Here is a 9,379-nt window from a genome sequence, read left to right on the forward strand (position 1 = left end):
AACTGAAGTTTGTTAGACTGCATCTCGGGCGATCCGATCTAAAGTGGACCTTAACACTAAGCACAGGTGGGAATGAGGTCCAATGCACTTTGGATGCTCAGAGGTGGTCGAGATGCATCTGACACGTTTGCCGTGTGAGCCTGAAAGTGTTCCAACAGCAATGAAGCAACAGAGGACCACCTAATGAACTGTGTCATCAAAGCTGCTGCATAGATTCTTTTAGATACTGTTGTCTTCTCCTTTGTTTATTTACTAAATTCACCCCTTTACTATCATGGATGATGGCTTTAGAACTGTGCGCCGATAAAAAGCCGGATGGTCCGTCTCCTCTTTGGGCCGGAGAACATGTTGTCGATGAATTCCAAAAAGAATGTTGATTCGTCAGACCACAGGACACTTTTCCACTTCACCTTGGCTTATCGTAAATGATTTCAAGCCCAGAGAAGGTGGCAGCGTTTCTGGGTCCCACTTATATATGGTTTATTTTTTGCATTGCAGAATTTTAACTTGTATATGTTTTCACAGACGGTGGTCTTCAGAAGTGTTTTTGAGCCCATGCAGTGACGTCCTCTACAGAATCATGTCTGTCCTTAATGCAGTCTGAGGGCCTGAAGACCACCGCCAGCCAAAATGGGCTTTTAGCGTTGTCCCTTGCATACAGAGATTTCTCTGGATTCTCTGAGTCTTTTAATGATATTATGTACCATGGATGATGAAATTTAAATGAATGAACTATCATGGAGACCCTCAGTGCAACCTACCGCATGTGTGCAGCTGGGCTTCAGGCTGGAACTGTTAATAGTTAAAGGGTCAAACTAGGGTCAAACTAGGAAGACACTGTATTTTAACAGCATTACTGCACTAACACTTATTTTAGTTCTTAGTTTAATTCTTAACACATATTTTAATGGCTGAAATTAATTCTTCAAGGGCCCTTTATCAGGTATGAACAGAGCCGCACAGACACGAAGCCCCCCATGTACACGTCTCCTGTGTCTTCACCAGATGACCTCATGCACAATAGATTCTATTTCTATGGACCTCCACCCTGACGTGTCCCCAAACACACACCACACACACGTCATGGCATCTGCCTGGCCTGCAGATCAGCTCCCTCAGGACACACACACTCATACGCACACTCCATCTGCCTCCCCCCGGGGACGCACGCAAGATCAGTTTCCTCAGGACAGACACAGGGGTCTGCAAGGGTATGAAACCAAGCCCGAATCTGAACTGCACCCACGGCTTTGGGAGCCGACCAGGCCTGGCTGGGATTTTGATTCCAATCCACTCGCAAACACTAACAGAGCTGCATTATTGCAACCTGCTGCTGAACTTCTTCTCCACTGCCCCACAAACCCAAAACACTCATGGGTACATTCAGTAGCACATTCAACCCCAACCCAACTGCACAGCTCTTCTGAACAAAGCTAATTTTCCAAGAGAGAGAGAGAGAGAGAGAGAGAGAGAGAGAGAGAGAGAGAGAGAGAGAGAGAGAGAGAGAGAGAGAGAGAGAGAGAGAGAGAGAGACAGAGAGAGACTCCAAGAGCGTGTGAGTGCCTGAAATCTACTACATAAAAATCACTGATTAGAAAACAAACCTGAGCCCGATGTTGTTGTATGTCAGGTTCCCTTGGGCTACTACATACATACACACACACACACACACACACACACACACACACACACACACACACACACACACAAACATATACACTCACCCGCCACTTTATTAAGTACAACTTGCTAGTAAAAGGTTGGACCCCCTTTTGCCTCCAGAACTGCCTTCATTCTTTGTGGCAGACTTTCAACAAGGTGTTGGAAACATTCCTCAGAGATTCTGGTCCATATTGACAGGATAGCACCATGCAGCTGCTGCAGATTTGTCGGCTGCACATCTATGATGCGAATCTCCCGTTCCACCACATCCCAGAGGTGCTCTATTGGATTGCGATCTGGTGACTGTGGAGGCCATTGGAGTACAGTGAACTCATTGTCATGTTCAAGAAACCAGTTTGAGATGATGAGCTTTGTGATATGGTGCATTATCCTGCTGGAAGTAGCCATCAGAAGATGGGTACACTGTGGTCATAAAGGGATGGACATGGTCAGCAACAATACTCAGGTAGGCTATCCAATTTCGGTGAGCCTGTGCGAATTGTAGTCTCAGTTTCGTGTTCTTAGCTGACAGGAGTGGCACCCAGTGTGGTCTTCCGCTGCTGTAGCCCATCTTCTTCAAGGTGCAACGTGTTGTGTGTTCAGAGATGGTATTCGGCATTCCCTGGCTGTAACAAGTGGTTATTTGAGTTACTGTTGCCTTTCTATCATCTGGAACCAGTCTGCCCATTCTCCTCTGACCTCTCACATCAACAAGGCGTTTTCATCCACACAACTGACCGCTCACTGGATATTTCCTCTTTTTCGGACCGTTAGTACCGTTAGAGATAGTTATGCGTGAAAATCCCAGTAGATCAGCAGTTTCTGAAATACTCAGACCAGCCCGTCTGGCACCAACAACCACGCCACGTTCAAAGTCCCTTAAATCCCCTTTCTTCCCCGTTCTGATGCTCGGTCTGCACTTCAGCAAGTCGTCTTGACCACCTCTACATGCCTAAATGCAGTGAGTTGTGGCCGTGTGATTGGCTGATTAGCTGTTTGTGTTAAGCAATTGAACCTAATAAAGTGGCTGGTGAGTGTGCATACACTTGAAAACACATACACACAAACATTCATACACATACACTAACACACACAAATTACCCCCCCCCCCCACACACACACACACTACTCCACCACACACACTTCTCTCCACATCCTCTGAACACATGACCCTGGATATGACAATATCCTAAAATCTACATACATAAACACCCACACAGTCCATCTGCCTGCCCTGGAGACCTGCAGGATCAGCTTCCTCAGGACTCCTCCACCACCACACACGGCCAAAGCTGCCCCTGGCTTACAGCAGGGTGGGGTAATTTGCCACAGCTTGGCTTCAACAGTAACTTGGAGATTTTTAAAATACTTGTTAATTTCTGTGATGCGGTACAAAAAAGGTTCAAAGAGAAGACCGGAATCAGAATTTAAAGCCCAAAGATGTCAAAGAATACCACCCTAAGAACAGCGCAAGACCTGGCAGACCCCCATAACTGCCCCCATCAGATAAACAGCACTTAAAGCTTTCATCTTTGAGAGAGGAGAAAATCAAGCTGCTTCAGATCTGAAACAATCTACAGTACTTCATGGCCATTTTCCATGTAAATTAAACAAATAACAGGTGGCCTCTCTTTCCAGGAGTCACACACACATTAACGTGCACACATGTGCCACTGCAAACCTCACACTTTTATCTCCTAATACACACACACACACACACACACACACACACACACACACACACACACACACACACACACACACACTCTCTCTCTCTCTCTCCATCTGTTGGCTTCAGGATCGATCGAGCCCTGAGATCAGCTTCTTTTCAACAGATACATATGTACACATACACAAAGCATCTGCGCAGACTGCATCGTCCTATACGGAAGACTCTTAACAGGCAACAGGCTGACCCCCCTCAGCACACAAAACACTCCCCAGCATCCAGCCTGCTGGCCTCAGGGGAAGCGCTGACCCTCACCTCATAATCAAACCACTTAGAGACGAGGGCAGGGGCCAACCAGACCATGTGCTCGCTCTGCACGTGTGTGTGTGTGATGAACAGCAGCTGTTTTGAGTCCCAGGTGTGTGTGTGTGTGTGTGTACATGCGTGTGCACTTGCATGAGACATATATGAGACAATATTTTGTTCAGAGACTAAACCAAAATGGTCAACTAACACAGCATAATAAAGCAATAAGCCACCCGAGCCCGAGCGTTACTTCGATTTTACCACAGCGAAAGGGCGTTATTAGGCGCAACGCAAAGCAGAGAAAAACTCCCTCTACTGTGATAAAATGGGCTGGGCTGAGAGGCTTTATCTGGCCTGATCAGGTGTAACGGAGCTGAGAGCCTGTATCTGAGCTGAGAGGCTTTATCTGGACTGATCGGCTGTAACTGAGCTGAGAGGCTGTATCTGGGCTGATCGGCTGTAACTGAGCTGAGAGGCTGTATCTGGGCTGAGAGGCTGTATCTGGGCTAAGAGGCTGTATCTGGGCTGAGAGGCTGTATCTGGGCTGAGAGGCTGTAACTGAGCAGAGAGGCTGTAACTGAGCAGAGAGGCTGTAACTGAGCAGAGAGGCTGTATCTGGGCTGAGAGGCTGTATCTGGGCTGAGAGGCTGTATCTGGGCTGAGAGGCTGTATCTGGGCTGAGAGGCTGTAACTGAGCAGAGAGGCTGTATCTGGGCTGAGAGGCTGTATCTGGGCTGAGAGGCTGTAACTGAGCAGAGAGGCTGTATCTGTACTGATCGGCTGTATCTGGGCTGATCGGCTGTAACTAAACTGAGAGGCTGTATCTGGACAGATCGGCTGTATCTGGGCTGATCGGCTGTATTTGGGCTGAGAGGCTGTATCTGGGCTGAGAGGCTTTATCTGGGCTGATCGGCTGTATCTGGGCTGATCGGCTGTATCTGGGCTGATCGGCTGTATCTGGGCTGATCGGCTTTATCTGGGCTGAGAGGCTGTATCTGGGCTGAGAGGCTGTATCTGGGCTGAGAGGCTGTATCTGGGCTGAGAGGCTGTAACTGAGCTGAGAGGCTGTATCTGGGCTGAGAGGCTGTATCTGGACTTACTGGCTGTATTTGGGCTGAGAGGCTGTATCTGGGCTGATCGGCTGTATTTGGGCTGAGAGGCTGTATCTGGGCTGAAAGGCTGTATTTGGGCTGAGAGGCTGTATCTGGGCTGAAAGGCTGTATTTGGGCTGAGAGGCTGTATCTGGGCTGAAAGGCTGTATTTGGGCTGAAAGGCTGTATCTGGGCTGAGAGGCTGTATCTGGGCTGAGAGGCTGTATCTGGGCTGAGAGGCTGTATCTGGGCTGACTGGCTGTATCTGGGCTGAGAGGCTGTATCTGGGCTGACTGGCTGTATCTGGGCTGAGAGGCTGTATCTGGGCTGAGAGGCTGTATCTGGGCTGACTGGCTGTATCTGGGCTGAGAGGCTGTATCTGGGCTGACTGGCTGTATATGGGCTGATCGGCTGTCTCGACTGAGAAGAGAGGTTGTGTAAATTTGATATTTTTCAGCAGTAGAGAGGAAGTGGAGGTGGAGGTGCTGGAGGGGCCTCACAGACGAGGGGCCGCACTCCTCCAGAGCGACAGATGTGAGATGAAAGAGAGAAGGAGGGAGTCTGAGGGGGGGAGGAGGAAAAGAAAAAGAGGAGGTCAGGGGGTCAGCGCCGCAACAGAGCAGAGGGAGGAAAACGATCGATAGAGCCGTTCCCTTTCTCCTCTCCTCCACCACTAATCCCTCACTCTTTTGTCACCATGGCAGGTGACGGCTGGCAGGTTCCAGCACAGAGACCAACACGGCAATAACACGCTTACACACACTCACACTCACACTCACACACACTTTGAGAAAAGAAAAAAGCACAGAGATCAAATTAAACAACCACATTTCACTTGGTTGTAGTTTACATACAGATCTCTGATGAGCTCTTCAGTCTGATGTTGATCTGCTGTTAATGTCACTGATCTCGTATGTGTAAATATGTATTTACCTTGTAAACATCAGTCAAGGATAAAAGAACACACCTATCTATCTATCTATCTATCTATCTATCTATCTATCTATCTATCTATCTATCTATGTAGATTAAGGCAACTACTACTATTATTACTACTACTACTACTAGAAGAAGTTATGAATAGTAATAAATCTTGGAAAAAAGGTTTGTTTATGTATAATGTCACTCTGCCATAAACAGATTAGACATCAAATCATTTGAATTATCTCAACCACTGACTCACACTGGGATTCTGACAAACTGACAAACACAGGTACAGCAGAGTGAGGTGAACTCGGGTGCATTGAGTATAAAGGATGTTAATTTACAGATATATATATATATATATATATATATATATATATATATATATATATATATATATATATATATATATCACTCACACACACACACACACACACACATAGGAAAAGAGGGGCGAACAGACTGAGATACTATACAGGCCTCAAACCAAACCAGACACAACCACCAGCTGCCATCGCACACACACTCAGTCATCCCCCAGACACGACCCAGCATCAGGATACACACACACACACAGTCTCATTGGGTGGCTTCATTCAGCTCATTATGATTTTAACCCCACTCTGCCTGCACTCACTCACTCTCTCTCTCTCTCTCCCTCACTCACTCACTCGCAGCTGTTTAAGCTCAGTTCACTCGGAGAGGCTGAAAAACAGTCTCTAAGAATCTCCTCCATACAGACACAGAGGAGTCCTTACAGTCAGGACCCCCTTAAAAACAGAGTTCTTAAGGGGTCTTCAGTGAAGACGATGGTTATACGAATCATTCTACCAAACTGGTTCAGAGCCAGAGCTGAAAACACATTTCAGACCTTTAACTGACCTGAACTTCACACTCGAATCCTCCAGCTTTGAGTGACTCTGAACCTTAATTATATTTATTTTATTAAAATAAATGATTGAGCGTTCCATTTCATCACTACCAAAACAATCATAACACTAATAAACTTTACTAAATCTTTCAGTAGTGACTGTTGCAGTAGTGAGTGTTTTAGCACATTTTGTGCAGAGCTTAAAAATGCTGGCCACACTTCTCAAAAAGGTGGTTTTCAATGGTTTCTTTAGTCAAGAGAACGGTTCTATATTATAACCATAAACACTCAAAGAACTCTTTGCATGATTAAAGGGTTCTTCATGAAATGGTTCTTCAGATTGATGGAAATCGTGCAAAGGTGAGCTATAGATGGTTCAGAGTAGAACTGTGTTTGGGCTCATCGGCTGTATCTAAGCTGATAGGCTGTATTTGAGCTGAGAGGCTGTGTCTGGCCTGAGAGGCTATATTTGGCTGATTGGCTGTATCTGAGCTCATTGGCTGAATTTATACTGATCAGCTGTATCTGGACTGATTGGCTGTATCTGGGCTGAGAGGCTTTATTTGGGTTGAGAGGCTGTAACTGAGCAATCGACTGTATCTGGGCTGAGAGGCTGTATCTGGACTGATTGGCTGTATCTGGGCTGAGAGGCTGTATCTGGACTCATTGGCTGTATCAGGGCTGAGGGGCTGTATCTGGACTGATCGGCTGTATCTGGACTCATTGGCTGTATCAGGGCTGAGAGGCTGTATCTGGACTCATTGGCTGTATCAGGACTGAGAGGCTGTATCTGGACTGATCGGCTGTATCTGGACTGATCGGCTGTATCAGGGCTGAGAGGCTGTATCTGGACTGATTGACTGTATCTGGGCTGAGAGGCTGTATCTGGACTGATTGACTGTATCTGGGCTGACTGGCCGTATCTGGGCTGATTGACTGTATCTGGGCTGAGAGGCTGTATCTGGACTGATTGACTGTATCAGGGCTGAGAGGCTGTATCTGGACTGATTGACTGTATCTGGGCTGAGAGGCTGTATCTGGACTGATTGACTGTATCAGGGCTGAGAGGCTGTATCTGGACTGATTGACTGTATCAGGGCTGAGAGGCTGTATCTGGGCTGACTGGCCGTATCTGGACTGATTGACTGTATCTGGGCTGAGAGGCTGTATCTGGACTGATTGACTGTATCTGGGCTGACTGGCCGTATCTGGGCTGATTGACTGTATCTGGGCTGAGAGGCTGTATCTGGACTGATTGACTGTATCAGGGCTGAGAGGCTGTATATAGATCAAAAAATGTTCTATATAGAACCTTCTACAGTACATTCTCTGTGCTGTCTGACGAACGCTTTCATGATGCAAACGGGGATGCAAACAGGAAGAGGGATGCAGCCTCACTTCCTGCTCTAAAATGCAGAGGCGTGGCTAAAATAAGGCTCCGCCCACAGACTAAAGCTTTGTGTTTTGGGAGTGATGTGAAAATGTCAGATATTTTTTATGATTTTCTTAAAAACTCATGTTCAATCAAAGACTTTTAAAAATGATATGTATATCTTTTATATAAGAATATATATATATTCTTTCTTTCTTTCCTTCCTTCCCATCTATCTATCTATCTATAGCTAGTTAGGAGGCTAAACTAAAGCTTTTATAAAAGCCTCTACTGAGAGTTTTTGCTGATATTTTCTCACTCAGTAGAGAAATAAGGACATTTTTGTGTTTGGGCACAAAAAACAGTGCAGCACATCATTTTACATGAGCCAAAAAGACCAGCAAACAATGTAGCTAATTAGCCAAATTAGACACTTTAGAGGCATGAAGTCACCAAAAAGGCGATTAGGGGTTAATTGCTGTTATTGTGACGGTTCCAGCTGCTTCTCAGGCAAGTGGCAATTGAAGTAGAACAAAAACTGTAAGTTCACTAGAACTGGTGCCGGTTTGGGTCAGTTGATGCCCAAAAATCCTTATTTTGATACTACAGTCTTAAAAAGATGATTCCTAAAGGGTTCTTTAGTAAAGAAAACGGTTCTATGGAGAACCATGAACACTCAAAGAGCCCTTGATTAAACGATTAAAGGGTTCTTCAGCTTGATGGACTAAGACGTGTGTATGAAATGCTTTTTGCTGAGAGGAAACATGTCTAGATAAATAAAAAGGAGAACTCTCAACATGCATAACTGTAAACTAGAATGACTCACCAACCAAACAACACCGGCTCTGTGGGGGTCCGGACCATTAATAAACGGTGAATAAGGACCAACAAATTAGAAAAAGGACTACAGTCTGTAAGTGTAGAATTACTGTGGTAGGTGGAGCTGATAAAATGGACAATTAGTGTAGACACAACACAGGTGCACCTAATGACATGAATAGGTTTCTGAAGACCCCCGAGTTCTGATCTGAATCTGATCATTCTTTATTTTGGTTCTCATCGGAAAGAAAAAGGACTGTTTCAGGCAGTTTGTAGAGACACTAAACAAAACGAGCGACAGAGCATATATTTTCAAACAGATCCGGTATGTGGGGTCTGCAACCTACAACCCTCTAGTGGACAGTCTAGCTACCTACAGGTACTGGCCACTTTATCAGAAACCCTTCTCTTGTAACTCCACCCTTGCTGGTGTACAGTTAGAGAATGTAGCTCATCTGTCGATGCACGGTTTGCGCTATGTATCCTCTAGATTTTCATAAATCGCCAGTTTCTATCCACAGCTCTGCGGCTGGCTGGACATATTTGGGTTGTGGTCCATTCTCAACCTCGCAGTGACACTGACACGTTTAAAAACCACTGCAGAACAATCCATTTGTATAGTGAATCTACATAATAGGGGTTTCTAATAAAGTGGACAGTGAGTG

This window comes from Pygocentrus nattereri, chromosome 23 (genome assembly GCF_015220715.1).
Source record: "Pygocentrus nattereri isolate fPygNat1 chromosome 23, fPygNat1.pri, whole genome shotgun sequence".
NCBI lineage: Eukaryota > Metazoa > Chordata > Actinopteri > Characiformes > Serrasalmidae > Pygocentrus > Pygocentrus nattereri.